Raw genomic sequence first — 19,361 nt, 5'->3', positions numbered from 1 at the left:
ACAGAAGTGATGATGCTTTTGGAAAAAAAAAATATATACAGCAATAAAAAGGAAAACCCACCTCTCCTAAAAGTAAAGATTTCGATAGGAGCTCGCCTATTGTTTGTATTTTACACCCACATTCTTGATGCCTATTATCTCTGAAATCATTTCAGTTTCCAAAAATCATTTGAAACACTCCTACACCTGGGGCTTTTGATAAACAGTCCAGCTTCTTCAGAGAGAAACGAGAGAGAGAGAGAGAGAGAGAGAGAGAGAGAGAGAGAGAGAGAGAGAGAGAGACTAAGAGAGAAAGACAAAATTATTTGGGAGAAAGCAAGGAAATCCTCACACCCCACATAGCAGGAGCCCACAAAGACCTCAGCAGGGCCCACCATAACATACAAAACAATGCCATGCTTGGGTCTCTTTTGAGATTACAAGAAACTTTGGGTAATTTCACTCAGATGCTAAGAATGAAAAGTAATGATAAGTATTTTTGAGCACTTACAATATTCCAGGAGTTTTTCTAATTCATACATCACAAAGAATCTGTGAGGTTGACACTACTGTCCCATTCTACAGATGAAAAAAAACCCTGAATCCCAGAAAAGTAAACTGCCCAGTTTCTCTGTCACTTACGCTAAGTTAAAATTCTACCTGACCATCCACAAGACTAATGATGTCACTACTTTCAAGAAGCACTTTCAATGAGATGGAAACCCACTCTCTTTTGAACAGTCCGGAGTTACAGAAAGAAATCTACGCACATATCTGATCATCTCTGAAGGATTCTAAGCTCTGCACAATCAAGAGTGGTATTGGAGTTCCCTGTTTTCCCACAACACAGTGAAGAGTCAGATACTGTGAAGGCACTTGGGGAACATCAGTTGGGAAAACAAATGTAGAGTCTTAAGTTTTAGGCCCAAATTCTCAGCTAGTTGAATCTTGAGGCTATTATCTATGACATTTAAAATAAAATGTCCCACTTGTTTTGAGCCCCATGGGCTTTTCCCCTGAATTCTTCTTTGCCCCTTGGGTGGTTATGGTAATTGGCCTGGCCATCTGGCCTGGACATAGGTTTTAAGTGGGATAAGGTAATAAAAGAGGAAGCTATAGTCACATCAAACGCTGAAGTTGGTTGTACTCCCTGTTGCTGATCCTTAAAGTTAACTTCAGACAGGATAAATTGTATAGTTCATCTTAGCTTTCAAAGCATTCTTTGTCTGTTTAGAAACAGCAAAAACCTATGAGACCACTGGCAAACCTCATCCTCGAAGCATAGGAAGACCATATAGAAAAACCTGGATGTGGCAAGTTGCCACTGATAAAGGTGTAATCTTACACAGAACCCATCAAACCAAATATCCTCCAAAGGTCATCTATTTTAACCCTCTTGTTTGGCAGATGGGAATAATGTGGCTCAGAGAGAGGAAATTAATTGCCCAAAATGACAGACCAATTTAATAAAAGAAGTTGGAATAAACCCAGGACAGGTAACTCCTAAATGAGACGCTGTCTGGTATTGTAGTTTGCTAGCCTCCATGGCTGATTTATAAATCAGGAACTCCTAAAATAAAATCTATCTGGTTCTATTGGGCCGAAAGTCTGATTTGGGCTTGAGTAAGTCCTCAGGCTTGGAGAAGACAAATCCCAAGGTGCTAGATGACAGGGGGTCTCTATTTTTGATCACATACTAAACACTTGTATCCTTACCAAGCCATGGCAGGATAAATTAGTTGGTTTGGCGTCAGAGGAGCATGAGTCACTGTTCTCACCAGCAATAAATCCAATTGCTGGCACAGAGTAGATTAAATGCAAACTGACAGCTGAGATGGGATCATGCTGGCATCCCTCCATTCAGGGTTCTTTAGCCCATGCCCACACTGGTGGAAAGTGTTACATTGTTCTTACAATGATGGCCAAGTGTTTTATGGTAGTTACTATCTCTTCATTTTGTCAGTGGCTGAGAGAGGGTAAAAGTGAACAGTGTTTGAATAGATGGCATGACAAGCAGGTGAAGGCAGGAGATGTGTGTCAGAGACCCAGCTTCCGCCCTGACTTTGTGCGTGACTTGGGACATGCCATGCACCTCTGTGGATTCCATTTTCCCCTTCTGGACATGGAAAGGGCTGGGCCAGGAGATGTGCAGGGTCACTTCCACTTCTAGGATTCAATGAGTCTCAGATGTTACCAATTTCTTCTTTCTCTAGAGTGTTTCTGGGAGTTCTCAGGTGAGTAGCAGCTTTTCATCTCAGCTAAGAGTTTTAACATCATTAGGTAAGAGTCATCAGGGGCAGGAAAAGGACCCCAACCTCAGAGGGAAAGTTAAGTTCCAGTCTCAGCTCTGCACCTGGATGATTCTGAGCAAGATGTTTCAATTCCCTGTCTGAATCTCCAATTCTTTTCCTTGAAACATACAAGTAACAATTCCTATTTTACAGTTATCTTGTGAATGGAATGAGATTATAGATGCCACAGTACTCTATAATCTGGAGACCATATGGAGCGGAGTAGGTGAGAATGAGGACAAATATGTTAATGAGGAGTTAAGGACACTTTTTTGACTTTTCAATAAAGATACAAATGATTTATAGTTTCAAGGTCAACAGGTGAGTCAAGGGTAAGGAAGGAGATAATCTATCTGGGCCATAGTGCTCTGCCAACCATGAGAGCTACGCCACATTAATCCTTTCCTTAGTTACCATCACGTGTCTGTCCTCTGCTCTGATAGGAAGCACCACCTGTTCTGTCTCCTGCCTTCCCTTTCCCCGCCCCTATCACTGAAGACCCAGCTGGGTGTCGAATTAAAAGTTCCATACAGCTTTCACCCTTACTTCTTTCATCTTCTAGATTGTCTAAAGGGAAAAGGAGAGGTACTCTTCCCATCCACATACTTGCCTTTGATTTGGGGATGGTAGCAGACTGGCCTAGAGGCAGTAGAGCTCAGAAAAGTTGCTTCATCTCCAAGTCCTTCCTTTCTTGGCATCAGAGTTCTGGGTGCTCAGCAGAATACCTGGTATTTTTCTGGTGGCAAAGCACAATTCTGTCTGATAGGAATGACACATTGAGTAGCAAACAGCTTTTTACATGGATCCTGTAAAGGACTTTATCAAGCTCAATGCTCCATTGTTTATAGTTGCAAGAACTGAGTTCTAGAGAAAAGGAACAAAGTATGGTATCATTTAGAAATAGAGACAGAATATTTAAAGGACATCTGGGCCAAATTCCTCATTGGAAAGATGAAGAAACTGAGGCACAGCAATTCTAACTGAGCTCCACTTGAGTTAATGAACTAGTACTGACACCCATAACCTTTGATTCTAAGTTCAAATCTCACTTTATGAATCCACATAGAATGTATAAGGTGTGGAGACATGTGAAATCCAGGTACTGAGGACATTCAGATAAAACATTGGGTTATTACATTAATGTAAATTTGGAGAAAGAAATTTACATCCATATTTTGGAATTCACATTTTACTCTCTAAGAGTTGAATTATATATTCTTATGTACAGGATGCGATGATGAACATAATTAAATTTGTGGTAGAGATATAGATATATAGGTGTAGGCATAAATTAACTAGCAAGAATTACTTTCATTCCAACTTTGAAACCCAAAGGAGTCTTATAAAGGTCAATTTTCTATTATCAGGAAGCAGCTTGTCTGTGATGGTCCAAAGTTAGGTCCTACTAGTGGTAAAGTTCAAACCTGGAAAAGGATGAGTGTGTGTGAGGCTTGGGCCCACAGTGTGTTGCTTTCTGGAGTGTAACCTGACCTTGAGTCAGGACCAATGGTACTCTTACACATGTGTAACTGGTTCTGAGGTGGGACGCCCTCATCTGTTGTGTCTGCCAATATCCTTGGTATACCATACTTTCAGCATGGCTAATTTTAAATAACCAATGTAACATCACTGAATGTCCAATTTGGGAGAGATACACAGCAGTGCAGCATTATTTATTTCTAACATATAACTAAAAGAGGCATTAAATAATCTCAATAGTATATTTAATAATAAAAATGTCAAATTACGTGAAAAGCAGTATTTTAAGTGTTTATTAAAATTATTTTTAAAATAACTTATTATATGTCTATATGGTTTAATTTTTAATAATGCTTTCCAACCAGTTCACAAAATCTCAGAAACTTAACCATCAGCTCTTATAAACTAGAGCAAGCCCGCTCCCAGCATACCCTGGAGCCAGATAGGCCTGGGCTTGAATCCTGGCCTATTTTCCTGCTAGCTATGTGACATTGGGTAAGGTTTTGAACTTCAACGAGCTATAGTTCTTTTAGCTATTGAAGGTGACAACAATGATAATAACCTCATGGGTTTATTGGTGACAATTAAATGAGTAATAAACACTCAACAAATCACTATTAGTACATTCCCAAGCCAAATGCATTTACTCAATAAACATTTTGCAAGAATTCATTTTATAGGTGCTTTGTATGTTACAAAGTGCCCCAAACATTACTCTTGTTCTGTCCTCAAAGAGTTTGCAGCCTATCAGAATGGAACAGAAGACATGGACACCAGAAGTATAATTCAGAGCAGACTATTAAGCAAAGAGCTTGGAAAGGACAGGGGAGGGAGAGAAGGAAGCACTCACGAAGAGGATTGCATTTGAGTCAGACATTTTAGAACAGACTGGGATGTGCAGAAAGGTCCAAAAGAGAGCATCCCAAGAAGACAGAATGAGGGAGACAAAGGCAAGGACAAAGAAACATGCAGGCACAGACAACACAAGATTTATGGAACAAAGAATATAAAAAGGGGTGCCGAGGAGGTTGTTGGAAAATCAGCACCTTCCAGAGCACACTGGCCTAGAATGCTGGGGAATTTGGTTTATGTTCAGTTAGGTAACAGTGACCCTGGGGAAATGCTTCCCCCTGATGAGTCACACAAATAATATTTTGTTACTTATCATATCACTTTAAATGCTTAACCATTGCATACATTTTGATGGTAACTTCTTTGTGCCTTATATGGGAATAGAGTTACCTAAAAAGCAAAATACATTTTTAAACAAAGTAAATTTCCTGGGTTAGGAGGGAGGGGTGGCTCCTGTGTTTAGTGATAGAAGGTCACATTCGAATTCCTAGTCAAAAACAAAGTCATTATTTAAAGGCATTGGAGAATATTAGGAAGGTTCAAGCCTGTGGCAGTGTTTCATCAGTTTTGAATTGTCTGTTTCGAACCTCTGGCACTGTGCTTCACACACAAAAAAGTCATATGACCTACATCTTTATCTGCTCCAGTATGAAGCTTCTATATATAGGCTTCGGTTATGAATGTTTTTTCCTACGAAAAGGTCAGACTTTGCACATATACATCAATGCAAAGCCCTGCTTATTAAAAAGCAGGCAGACAAGTGTGCAAAAGTCATTGAAATATTACTGATGTATGGAAAAAGATGGGGAAGCCTCTGTCGTGTGATTATAGAACACTTTCCTTCTGGCTAAAGCAGCCTGTAGCTGTCATCCAAATTAACAGAAGCCGGCCGGCACTCCCACCCCCAGCTCTCCCGTGTATGTGGGTGCCTGTACTTGCCCCTAACACAGAGACACTAGGCTCCGCTAACTCCTCCTCCTCACCTCAAACCCCCATGGAGCATCTGGAGGTGGAGCTGGGGAAGGTACCTTGGTTAGATAGATGCAAACCCAATTTGGGGTTTCCGGTTGTACACAGGGTGCAGCCGCCACCCTCAGCCAACACTGCTACACCAGAGAGAGAGTTGAACTCTTACTTTTAAGCCAAAAGTTCATAGGTTCAAATACTCTGATTGTCAGCTTCTCAAGTCCAAATGCCCTAAAAGACTGAGCTGCTTCAGGGAATTCTTCTGTGGATTCTCAACAAGGCCAAGTTCTTCCCCAGAATGAAATTACTGAATAACTAGGTAGGTAGATGTATATTCCCCTTCTTTAGCAGACAAGAAGTTCAAGTTCAAAGAAAAATAACTTGCTCAAGTTCACTTGACAGTTAGGGAGATGAGCAGAGTTTATAATAATGTCATCTCCCTCCAAAATCAGCCTCCTGCCAGTGTGGTGGTGCATGCCTGTAATCCCCGTGGCTCAGGAGGTTGAGGCAGGAGGATCACAGGTTCAAAGGCAGCCCCAGCAACTTAGTGAGGGCTCTAAGCAACTCAGCAAGACCCTGTCTCTAAATAAAAATAAATAAATAAATAAATAAATAAATAAATAAATAAATAAGAGCTGGGGATGTGGCTCAGTGGTTAAGTGCCCCTGGGTTCAATCCCCAATACAAAAAAAAAAAAAAAAAATCAGTCTTCCATTGACTAGATCAGAGTCTTTTGACATGAGGCCAAGAAGCCAGTGTGCAGTGTTGGCATATAAAACAGTAGATGCAGTGCAAGTGTTGTCAGTGAGTTAATATCTACCTATTAAGACAAGCTCCATATAGGGGATGTTGAAAAATGGGGACCTGCAGGTTATAGTGAGTAAAGCATTAGGTTGAAGATCAGAAGAACCTGGTTCTGGTTTTAGATTAGATACTATTGGTCACTTATTCACCCCTTCACTCATTTATTCATTTAATAAATTTTTGTTTAGATGAGCCAGGCCTCATTCTTGGCTCTGGGGATGCAGTGTTGTGAACAAAACTAGATTTAGTCCTGATCTCACAGAACTAAAATAAGCTGGTGGCCTCCTATGTATACATTGCAGAATTACATATGTATAATTATAATGCATAATAATTATACATAAACATATGTACACACAAAGAGAGAGGTACTGCTGGCCTCTTTACCTGTCACCTTAGGGTGAGCCACTCAGAGACAGGAGCCATGCCTAATTCACTTATGTACCTCACTGCCTGGCACCAAGAATGTGTTGGTTGCAGAAATAACCTGTTAGGTCTCCAGTTATGCATTTAAAAAAATTAAAGAATGCTTAACAGGAGTTAGAGTTGATCTAGGTCACTTCTCCTATTTCTTGACTAACAAAGTTATTCAGTTGATGAAACCACATATCCAGGCTCTCCTTCATATCCTCCATCTCTCAACCCCAGGTATCACCCACCTGGATGAACTTTATTTCCCTAATCTAGCTTATTCTACCCCCTGAGGGTGTTTGTCTGCTGTTCATATCCTGAGCCTCCCTGACCTAGCCCTTTCTGATCCTCGCTGACAACTGGAAAAGATTTGAGGCCTGAGAGAGTTAACAAGATGGTGGTTCTAAGATACACTCACCCATATTGGGATAAAAGAAAGGCTGAGCACAGGTAGTTAAATGAGAAAGAAAGAAAATAAGGGCTCTCCAAGGATCGTGAGCTGCTCCATCAGGTTAAGAATATTGCACTGCTGGAGAAACTCCCTAGAAGTTAGGCCACAACCCCAACAATGATGCAAAGAAGTCAATCATGGGATGGAAAATGGACACTACTCAGATTCCCCTCAACTCATTCATCTATGGCTACCCCTCCATTCTTCACCATTTTGAGCATAAATGATGCACCAAATCTATGCAATTTTTTCTCCCTTTTTCCCAGATGAGAGGTCTAACTTGAAAAATTAACTTTCATCTACCTCCATCTTTACCAGTCTTCAGATTGTAGCAATAGTGCCGGTTCAAAATAAACGCCTTTCTTCTACTTTAGCTCTCTTAAAATTCTACTTTGATACACTGTTCACCTGTGTACCTTTCACCTGAAATAATTTTCTACCAACTCCAGGCCAAAGGCTTTTCTCTTTTAGCCTGGCACTCAGATCCTTCCTCTATCAGGTTTCAACACATTACCTTTTCAGTCTCACCTTGAACTAACTACTCCTTTGTTTTGTTTTTATTAGTGCATTATAGTTATACATAACAGTGGGGTTCGTTTTGACATAATCATCATACATTCTTGGAATATAATTTTCTCCATTTCAGCCCCCTGGGCTCCCTCTTTCCTTCCTCTTCTCCCTCCCACTGTTCCCTTTCCTCTCTTCTCCTGGTCTTCCCTCTATTTATCCACACAATTGATTTCCTAGTCTGTTAAATGCAGAGTCTCTGGAATACTCCTTGACTTTTCCATCTCCAATACATTCTCTCCATTTTACCCTGTAACACTCATATTTCTAGTATCTGTACCCTTGTTTCTTAGAGTATTTTCTTATTTGCTTATGCTCCTTGAGAGCAGGAACTGTGTCTTCATGATTATGTACACACTGCCCAATTCAACACTCACGTCACCCTGACTGGCTGTAATTTAATTGAATTAACAATCATTTTTTTCAACTGGGTTCAGTAGGGCATGCCCAGAATTCCAGTATCTCTGGAGGCCGGGGCAGGAGTCTGACAACTTAATAAGACCCTGTCTCAAAATAAAAACTTTAAAAAGAGTTGGGGATGTAACTGAGTGGCAGAACATCCCTGGGTTCAATCCCCAGTGCCAAAAAAAAAAAAAAAAAAATCGTTTAGGGAGTCAGAAGGACATATTGCTTAAGAGAGCAAATTCTACAGCTAGACTACTTTAGTGTGAGTCTCAGCTTTGCCACTTACTAATGGGGTAACCTTGATCGAATTATTTACATGCCCTTAGAACTCCGTTTCCTTAATCTGTAGAATGGGAGTATTCATGTTCCCAGGCTTTAAGTTGACTTTTTAAAGTGCTTGTTTCTGGGCTGTGTGCAGTGTTATGCACCTATTCATTTTTTAATGTGCCCCTCTGTTTTTTCCTCCTCCATGAATATTGATTCTATTTTCCATGTATAAAGCACTTTAGAGTTTACGAAGACCTATCATATGAGTTTTCACATTTAATCATCACAGTGATATGCGGGGTAGGTGTTGCTATCCCCTGAGAGTTTTGGTGACACAGGTAAAGCATAAAGGCACAGATGGTGACCAGAGCACCAAGATCTCTCTCCAGAGTGTGATCAGTTGTAACTCATTGTTCCCAGTCTGGAGCAGGGACATGCAGGGACTCTGTCCAGCATGTCACCAGATAAGCCTCATTTCTGCCTAAATGGTGTCCTGTGGATCCATCCAAACTCAAAGCCCGGCTACACTTCCAGTGGAGCCTATGCAAGCAAGCTATTTGCATTCTGAACCCGGCTTCTTCTCACAGCCATCTGGTGAGGAGGGGGACTCACTGGCTCACTCGCTCCCCGGAGGCCTTGTGGTTTCATTTCACCTCTGCTGCCAATTGTTCTGTGACCTTTGCTCTATCTCTGTTTGCACACCTTTCTCACTGCAGGACCCAGGTAACAACAGAACACCCATATTAGAAGGGATCTTGGAGATCACTAAGTCCAAGTCCTCAGAATCATGTATAGAGGAAAACAGCAAATTCCAGGGAAAGAAATGATGTTTCCAAAGACCCCACTAGTGTATGTGCTCCTTGGGGCAGGGCTATGTCCAGGTACTGAATAAATGAGAGACACCCGCACACAGTATAGTCGATTATGTCCTACTCATGTTATTATCTCACCTAGAAGGTACTGCACAAATGCTTCTGGAATAAATGAATGCATGAAAGAATGTCACCCAGCCACACACCAGCCAAGCTAGTTAGAGCCTGAGTATGAGCCCATGTTGGGGCTCATACCTTCCTATTCAGACTCAGAGTAAGAGTGGAGAAACAGCTTACATGTAGCAAGTTTGGAAAAATTATCTTTCTCATAGTAAGGTTTGAGAAACAGCTAATAAACCTAACCAAAAGCATTAAGTATTCCATGTCTACTGTGTCTGTGACTATCTTCCTTGCCTCTCTCCTGAGGTGATAGAAGCTAAGTAGGGATACAGAGCATTCAGAAAAAGACAAGCATGGATAGATACAGGAACTGTTCATTGAAATACCAGAGCTATCTGAAATGTTCCTGGTCCTTGCTATACAAAAAGAAACCAGCACATGATACATATTGACTACTCATGGATATTTTAATATGTTTCAAATTTTTCCTGACTTTATCACATTTCACAGAATGTCCAAGGTGGAAGATGCCCCGAAGATAATTGATCTTATTAAGCTTTTTATGGAATGGTTTTTTAAAAAGGAGTGTGAGAGGGGAAAAGTGAGTTGGTCATGGTCACACCGCATGTTAGGGGGACTGATGGAATCTAGTCTTCCTGTATTCCAGTTAATGGATTCTTTCTGCTGGATTTCACATGAAGCAAGCAGACTAATCAAGTTTGAGTTTCTCACAAGTGCAGGCCTCACCTTTCTGCCTCACCCTGCTACCTCAGTGTTCTTGCCTGTTACAGGCATTCTTTCTGTGTCTGACCCTGGGGACTTCTTGGAGAGCTTTCATGTTCAGCATGAGCTCCATATTTACAGATCAGGGATCCCCATGTGCTCAAAGGGGCAAAGGGCTCCTGGCCTGATCTTTTGACCTCTAGTGCATGTCCTTCCTCTGCACTGCGTAACTAACCCTGTAACTATTTGATGAACAAGGGAGTAGGTGGGGCTGGGAGGGATGAATGTGAACAGAAGATTGGAAAACTCAGCAAGCAACTGCTCGCTCTTGGGAAATGAATTTAAAAAAAAAAATAAATGACTCCAGACACTCACCTGGGAAAAATCCTTGCTGGAACCCCTGAGGATCTGCTTTAGTCCCCTTACCTGTAGATTTCCTTCACTAGATATCCAGCCTGTGTGTTTAGGGAAAAGGAAAAGCTGAGAACACTCAACTCCATGTTCTTTATCAGTTTCTTTCAAACTAATCATATCCCCTTTGGAGGATTAAAATATATGTCTATGAAGACATTTAAGTGATCCAAATACTACCATCTTGAGATTACTAGTAGTGAACATTTTGGTGAACATTCATCCTTTTATAGTTTTTTTTTTCTCCCCAAAGCTTATATATAATTTTTAATGGATTTATTCTAAACAAACTGCTCGGTAATATATTTTTGCCATTTAATAATAAGTCACAAATATCTAGTCAGATCATAAGTAGATCAATGGGAAAATGAGCACAATGTTTTGACAACATTGAATCTGTTGAGCAACACATTTTATCTGTTGAGATTCCCAAACACTGCTTTCCTCTGACTGCTTCTGGGGCCCAATGGCGCTATTTTACTATTCTCTGCCTGATCTGTTCTGTTTCTAAGATGACCATGGTCGTAACATTGTTAAGATATGAATAATTATAATAGCTGGGAACAACATGCTACATTTTGCTAATCTTTATCTTAGACACTATTATACAAGGGGAGCTCTGTGCTCAGTAGGTAGAGAGGGAACATCTCACACATTTCCTTGCTTCTCCTGGAAGAGAAGCAGCACTCACGTCATTGCTTTAAAGAAGATATGCAGGATTGGGAAGATCCTGTGACATGCCTGTTTTTTGTTTGTTTGTTTGTTTTAATTACATCTTCAGAAATCAAATAAGTAAACAAAATGAATCAATGTTCAAAGAGGAGCTTCTTATGGTGGAAGATAAGTAGATTTTATTCATTCGTACAGAGTAGAAACTGGAACCCAGTTTTGGTCTTTCATTTCAGACTACTGTTCATATCATTTTAAGTCTGTCTTCCTGACTTAAAATGGGTTGGAAAGTTTGGGTGAGTTGGGCTCATTCCATAGGACCCAATGGCCGCAAGCAAGCCAGATTCTTTCCCTCCCCACCTCGGCAGCGCGAGTGCTGATAGTGCATTCTGTGTCCCCTCCACAGATGGGCTGACTGCCTGTCACGTCTGTGAACAAGGTTTAATTTGATTAACGTGGGCCACCAATCAGGACAACCTCCCTGCTCAGCCAGGCGAGGGCTGCTGGGCATGGCTGGCTGGAGGGCCAGAGAGAGGTTGTGATTCATTTCTGCCCCAGGCATCCACCTGGCTGGCCTGGTGCAAGTGCTGTGGGACCAGGGGAAAGTGAGAGGCTGCAGGCGCCCTGCCTGTGAGCTGGGCCTCGGGAGTAATAGTGAGAAGAGGGGTGAGAGTCGCAGCTGCTAAGGTCGATATTTATATAATGACTCTCTGTGTTTGAGGCAGGAAGTGAAACTGAGGTTGCGCGGAGACACTTTCCTCCCCCCACCTGCTGCCCACGGCAGCTCCTCATGGGGACAGCCTCAGTGGCTTATGCCGCAGCCTAAGCCAACAGGCCAGGCTTCAGCCCTTTGACTGGGGTGTCAAGAGACAAGGCTCCTTGGGGCCCCTGAGGCTCCCCTCTCTCAGTGACATTGGCCTTTAACTTTCCACCTGGTTCCCTTTATGGTAAAGAAAATCCCCACTGTCCTCTGTAACTTTGCAGGAATGCCTAAAGGACACAGGGGACCATATGTATAAAATGCAAAGTCACCACACATCTCTGCAGAACTAACATTAAGCTCTTTATTACTTTTCTACAACCTCTTCCACCACCATCCCATGTGGTTTCTATGGATAATTCTTCCCTGACTTTCCCACTTACCTCAAGCAAACTTTCGGCTTCACTTTCCCTTCTTTCCATTCAAACACCAATACTTGTCAAGTCTTCTCCTAATCACAGAAAATGTCCCATTTGGTGCCCGCCTTCCCTCTTGCTTAAGACCAGCTTTAGGAATTCCATTCTTACCTGGATGCCTCTTTGCCCTGCTCCCCACCTTAACATGACCTGGTCATAACTTAACCTCTAAACTTGATGGAGTTCCTGCTTCTCCATGAAGGAAGGACCAGCAGTAGGAGCACAGCAGCGAGAAGCTTGTTGTAACTGTGGCCTTAGAAACCTCCTGAGTCAGAAGCTGCATCTTAGCAAGACCTCCAATGATACTCATGCTTCTTACACTCTGAGAAGCACTGCCTTACCCCCATGATGCTCATTAACAAGTGGAGGAAATAGAGGTCCAAAGATGGAATCAGACAACCACCAGCAAGAGGGAGCCACTAAGATGGAGCCTGGCGGTGAGTCCAGTCAGCATGGTTCTGCTCTGCGGGAGGCCTTTGTGAAGATATAGTCCCAGTTCCAATGCTAGCACCATGAAATAAGGAAGTTTCCCTCCTCTTTTTATATTTACTCTAAAATTCCACTAATGGCTATTTTTTTTCAATTTATTTTACTAATAGAAAATCAATCCAAATGATTTTCCATCGTCTCCCTTGAGCTCTTCTCTGGGCTATGCTGCCATGCAACTTGCTGAGTTCCTCAGTCAAGTGTGCTTCGGGGATGCTTTCCCACAGTGGATTCAAAGGGGTGCTTAAGTGCTGGCCTGAGAAGGAGAATATGTTATCAGGTGTTTCAGCTACCCCTTAGCCCTGGACATCAAGGAACTTGCCAGGAAAAACTCTGAATGGCAGCATATTTTAGAATCACAAAATGACAAAATCGGGAGACATACAACCTCTGCACATCTCAGATGAAGATGTTGAGTCACAAAAGGAAATAACTTGCTCACATTTGTCCAAGTGAATAGCAGATTTAGGCAGTTCAAATTGCTGGTCTCTTAAGTCAGGGCACCATGTTATGTACCCCATTAGATGCAATTGACAAATTAAATGGATCAACCACATGTACCAGGTAGAATTTCCATCAGAATTCTGGAGTAAGTCATGAGTAAAGTTGTGGAGCCACTGTTCGAAATGTATAGCCTCTCATTATAAATGATCACTGAACCAGAGGGTATCATATTGCCAATGGAATTCCACCCATATAAAGGGCTATCTGCAATCATAAGTGACTAAATCTCACTTCCATATCTGGAACACGTAATAGATAATATTATCATGAAATATAATAATCATAACCTATAATGGAAAAATGATAGAAGAATTTTTAAGTAATTAATTTATTTGCTCTAATTTGCTATACATGACAGCAGAATGCATTTCAGTTCATAGTACACAGATGGAGCACAAATTTTCAGTTCTCTGATTTACACTACACAAGGTACATGTATGAAGACACACCATTCGTGTCTTCATACATGTACCTAGGGCAATGATGTCTCTCTCATTCCACCACAATAAAAGAATTTTAACAAGTGAATATTTTTTAAGAAACTAGGTCTAGGGCTGGGGATTTAGCTCAGTTGGTAGAGTGCTTACCTTGCATGTACAGAGCCCCGAGTTCAATCCCCAGCACCATACACACAAAAACAAAAGTAACTAGGTCTAGAGTTTAAGATGGGAATTACCAAAACTCAGATTTCAATGTTCAAAGATTCAAGTTATCTTTGATTGAATTTTTGTACCAAACTTCTCCTTAGTGAAAGAATTTGTTTCATGGTACTGTGTTATCTTTTTAAAGGACCATGGGAACAATACAGTAATAGGTGTTGCAACCTCCTTGAATAGAGGGTATGAACATAAAGGTCTCCAGAAATCAGAAATCCAGAGTCAGTAAGACCTTGACTTGGGCCTTACTTCGCCTTTTAATGAAAGGCCTGAAAGAAGAAGTACAAAGTTATGAAATACCCACTTTTGAAAATGTCACTGAACACTTCTAATCATCATAGTGCCTCATGTTCATATGACATTAATGGTTTTACCATCAATGATGCTCTAGGAACCCCCCCAGCACACACACACACCATGTGGTAAACAGGGAGAGATCTGTCATCCTTAATTGACACAAGGAACCCAAGACACAAGGAGCAGTGTCTTTCGTTATGAAGAATCTGCACAACTCCATGACATGGGGAGGAACACAGCCAGTTGTTTTTGATAATCCACTGTCAGTCCCAAGAGTCTATTAAATGCAGTATACAGTTATCCCATTGAATTATGATAAAGACTCTGGGAAAAGACTTTCTCTCTCTTTCTCTTCTCTCTCTCCTCCCCCCTTTCTCTCACTCTCTCTTTCTCTTCCTCCTACCCTCTCTCCTCTCTCTCTCCTCCCCCATCCTCTCTCTCCTCTCTCTTTCCCTCTCTTTCTTTCCCCTCCCCCACCTACCTTTCTCTCTCTTTCTCTTCCTCTCTCTCTCTCCACATACTAGGAAATTGAGAAAGGTCCAGCAACTTGTCTGTGGTCATAAAACTAGAAATCAATGGAACCAGGACTTGACTGCTGAGTGGACTTAGGTTCAAAGCCAGTGTTCCAGGTCAAGTATTTCTCCTACCTCAATGCTACAGTTGAGGAAATGGATTTAGAGATGTTAATGAACCAAGATTATGGAGGTAATAAATCATAGAGAAGGGGTTCAAATTGGAGTCACCTTACTTTAAATCTCAAGGACATAAAGATCTCAGAAAAAAAAAAATAGAAAAAAAAGTAACAAGTGAACTTCAGTTTGGGCAAATATAAAGCAGTTCTTTTAGGCAAAATATACTCAAATCTCTATTTATCAAATGATCAACTCTAACATATTCCAACTCAACAAATGCATTTAAGTTTGTTTCCCTTCTATAAACAGGTACTACATGCAGTCTCTATATGGGTTCCACATAAAATACTCACATGGATCATCTTTTATTTCTTGTTGCTGCCTTTGTATCTTAATTTTAAAAAAAGTATTCCTCTTTCCATTATACAAGGGAAAATTAAATTAGTGGCTTATACTACATCCACAGCTAATAGTGGCAGGGCAGATCCTGAAATTGGTTCTGACAGATCTGGACTCCAGGAGCTGCTGATGTTGCAATGCTCACAGGAATGTGGAGTTTCATCAGAAAGAATATGGAAGCCAGATAGAAAAGGTGTGATCCCCTGTTCACATAATTGCAGTGTGTGGGCTGGGGGTGGGTGGGGGGACTGGCAGTTCTACTCAAGGGCCTTGAAAAAATTTAGTGGTGCTGGGGAGGTGGGAGAAGGACAGAGAAAAACTATTCAAATCATCAATATGATGGAAGTTTATTGATATAAATGTAGATTTAGCAAAATTAGATTTCCTCAATCAAAAAAGAACAGGCTGAGAGGGTATATAGCAATGTTTGGCTGAATGGAACTATGCATTTAATCAACACATCTCAAAAAAAACAGAACTATCCCAGCCTTCCCTTACCCCAAAGTTTGCAAAGTTAATTTGAGAGCAAACAAAAGGAAGTTCTACTTTGCATACTAGATAGTAAATTTAATTAGCATGAGAGGTAGTCAGTAACTGGCCAGTGGTGCAGATGCTCACAAGTTTCATAAAGGATTATTTAAATCTGAGTCTCTCATTAACTCCATATGGGTTTATTTAAGACATGTGGGACCTTCAGAGTCACCCAATCTAACCTACTACCTCATAAAATATCTGGCATCCACTTGGTCACCTCCATTCCAGGGCACAGCATTCCAGTTTTGATAGCTCTACCAGTCAAAAAGTGCTTCCTTAGGTCTCAGCAAAACCTACCACCTTATTATAACCATCTAAATCAATTTCTGTATTTGAGGTTCCACTCAACAAATATGAAGACTCTTCATTTTTACAGCCTTTCCGGTATTCAACTTAAACTTGTACTCTTATTCGTCGAAGGCAATGTCATGAACAGAAATCAGAATTACCCAGTGGTTGTTGAGGGGGACTTCCAAAAGAAGAGTATTATGTGGCCTTTCTAGATTTAGGAGGCTAAAGGAACAAGTGTTGAACTGGGATTCTAGAGACCTAAGTTGTTCTGGGACTTAATGAAGTCCGTGTAAAAATGTTGGCCATTAATTAGCAAATGTATCTTACAGATCAAGGATTTCACATTTCTGGGCCACCATTCTGACAACTATTAAATGAAAGAGTTGAAAAAAAAAATCAGTCCATGATTTGTTCTGCCCATGATTCTCTGACTTGGATTTTGTTAGGCAGTGGTGGGCTGAGACCCAGACCCACTTCTTCTGACATCCCCTGGAATATGTCCTCCCTGGAAAGAAGCTATACCAATCACTTTAGGTGAATGCACACCATCAGTGGAAAGGTCCTTGAAAATGATGACTGGTCACTGACTCGCCCCCATCATTTCCTATGAACACAGGTTTATCTAGAGATAGGACAGATTTCATCAGAATTTTTCATTTGTTTCAGCTAATCTGCTTGCTAATAGCCAGAGAAAGATTAATAAGTAGAAACCAATCAATAAATAGAATAGTCAGAAATTTAGTTTTCGATCTTGAAACCAATCCACCGGACAAGGGCCATTCCCCAGATGTGTGGAGGGCCAGTGGCCTTGTTCTTGTCTCTACACAAATGTGATTTACATAAGCAAAGGTGTTTTCTGTCTATGGAAACCCCATAAAGAATCATGAAACATGGGAGGGGCCGCAGGCACTTGTGTAGAAGGAGGTAAACTGGGCAAGGGAGACCACATCATTGGCTCAAGGCTCCCAAGGTCTCCTGACTGGTAGATACCACCTCTAAGACTGAGTTGGCTCTCTAGGGTTCCAGGGCTGTGAGAAATCTAACCTCATAATTTACGAAGCAGCTACTACATACCAGGCTCTGTGCCAAACTCTTCTATACGTATGATTCCCTTTAATTTGTGTCAGAAGCTCTGCGGGGGCGCGGGGGGCTGGAGTAGTGGCTCAGTGGTAGAGCACTTGCCTAGCATGTGTGAGGCACTGGGTTCGATTCTCAGCACCACATGTAAATAAATAAAACAAAGTTCCATTGCCAAATAGAAAACATTTAAAAAGAAAAGAAGAAGAATCTCTGTCAGGGGCAGGGGATTTCACCATCTTGTTAAGGATTTTATTATTAACGCCCCATTTTGTGGGGGAGGATGTCCTTTTTAAATTTTTTTTTATTTGTTAACATCCCCATTTTTTTAATAGTGCTTTCAACCTTTCTGTGCCTTTATGTTTTCTTTTTTTAAAATTTGTTCTAATTAGTTATACATGACAGTAGAATGTATTTTGACACATTGTACATAAATGGAGCACAATTTCTCATTCCTCTGGCTGTACATGGTGCAGAGTCACACAGGTAGTGTAGTCATACATGTATATAAGGTAATAATGTCTGTTTCATTCCACTGTCATTCTAACCCCACACCCCCTCCTCTCCCCCGACTCCCCTCTGCTCAATCCAATGTTCCTTCATTCTTCCCCACCCCCCTCCCCATTATGGATCAGCATGTGTTTATCAGAGAAAACATCTGGACTTTGGTTTTGGGAATTGGCTTATTTCGCTTAGCATGATATCCTCTAGCTCCATCCATTTACTTGAAATGCTATGATTTCATTTTTCTTTAAGGCTGAGTAATATTTTATTTTATATATGTACCACATTTTTTAATCCATTCATCCATTGAAGGACATCTAGGTTGGTTCCTTAGTTTAGTTATTGAAACGTCACCATTTTAAAGATGAAGAAATGAAAGCTCAGAGAAAAATTGACTTGACCAAAGTGAAAAAAAAAAAGACTTGGAAATAGCAGAGCTGACCTTTGAGCCCAGGTAACCTGATGTCAAGTTGGATGTTCTTCCCAAGAGAGCACAGATGCCTCAGTTTAGCCTCTTACTAACCTAAAATAAAATTGAGCCTAATCCCTTCAAAAGCACAAAGTAAAATTTGAGGAATAATTTCCTAATGCCCATCCTTTTTGCCATCCAAAGCCTTCAGAAAGGATTAGACTATGAAGTCTCCACTTACAAAAGTAACACTGAATGAAAATCGTAAAGGATTCCACTGACCATGCAACAATGACAAGGGCAGTTTGTAAATTTCATGGGAATTGTGAAAGCTTTGCAGAAGACATGATTTTCCTAAACTTCCTGTGTCCCTAGAGAATGGTTAGTTTGAGTTTGAGAGAACGAAAGACCAAAGTAGACCTGCAGAGAACAGCTTCCAAGAAGGAGCACCCGCCTGTCTGGTGGGGTGCCTGGGGCCCTTCACCTCTAGTTTCTGGACCTCTACGTTTCTGTCCCTTTCCACCTCCCCGTCACGCCAGCTTTGCAAAGACAAAGAACACACTACTAGCCCTCAAGTCAAGGGACATTGCTCCTCTTCACTTGGATTTCCCTGTATGTAAAATAGTAGGGATGGCAAAGATGACACCTAGGACCCCTTCCCCTTGGACCCAATCTCTTCCTCCCTTCCATTCCCGTTCCCTCTTCTCTTGCACCCATCCCCAGTGAGGGTGCTGCAGCCCAGAGCAGCCTGGGGGACTCCCCGCCACTGCCACTGCAGCCCTTCCACCGCAGCTGCAGGGCCACAGCTGCCTCCCTCGCCCTGCATTGCTGACCTCTCCCATTTACCTATGCAGATGAGGGGATGCTTGAATAAGGTCCACCAAAAGAACAAAGGCCCTCCTTCCTCACATTCTTTTTAGACTTCAAGTTTCCTAAGCCAAGGAGTAACCAAGAAAGGACTCCCTATCCAACTCCCTCCTCCTTAGGGATTCACCCCCCACCCCACTGCATTTCACTTGCACACGCAGGGCTGAGTTTGGGCGAAGGATGATTGCTTTCCATTTTCAGTTTGGTTTTCCATGTCATAATTCTTTTTGGCCTTCCTATGCAATACACACACACACACACACACACACACACACACACACACACTCATCATTCTAATAGATAGACACTGGTCACTGGATGC

At 41.5% G+C, this 19,361-nt stretch overlaps 1 long non-coding RNA gene across 2 annotated transcripts in view; it reads left to right on the top strand.

Annotated features, from left to right (window-relative positions):
• LOC144253323 (uncharacterized) overlaps positions 1–19,361 on the top strand; it is a 220,326-nt gene that overhangs the window by 157,261 nt on the left and 43,704 nt on the right. The window lies entirely within an intron of this gene.

Source organism: Urocitellus parryii, chromosome 2 (assembly GCF_045843805.1).
Source record: "Urocitellus parryii isolate mUroPar1 chromosome 2, mUroPar1.hap1, whole genome shotgun sequence".
In the NCBI taxonomy this organism is placed as follows: domain Eukaryota; kingdom Metazoa; phylum Chordata; class Mammalia; order Rodentia; family Sciuridae; genus Urocitellus; species Urocitellus parryii.
This window is presented reverse-complemented; position numbering and strand designations above follow the sequence as displayed.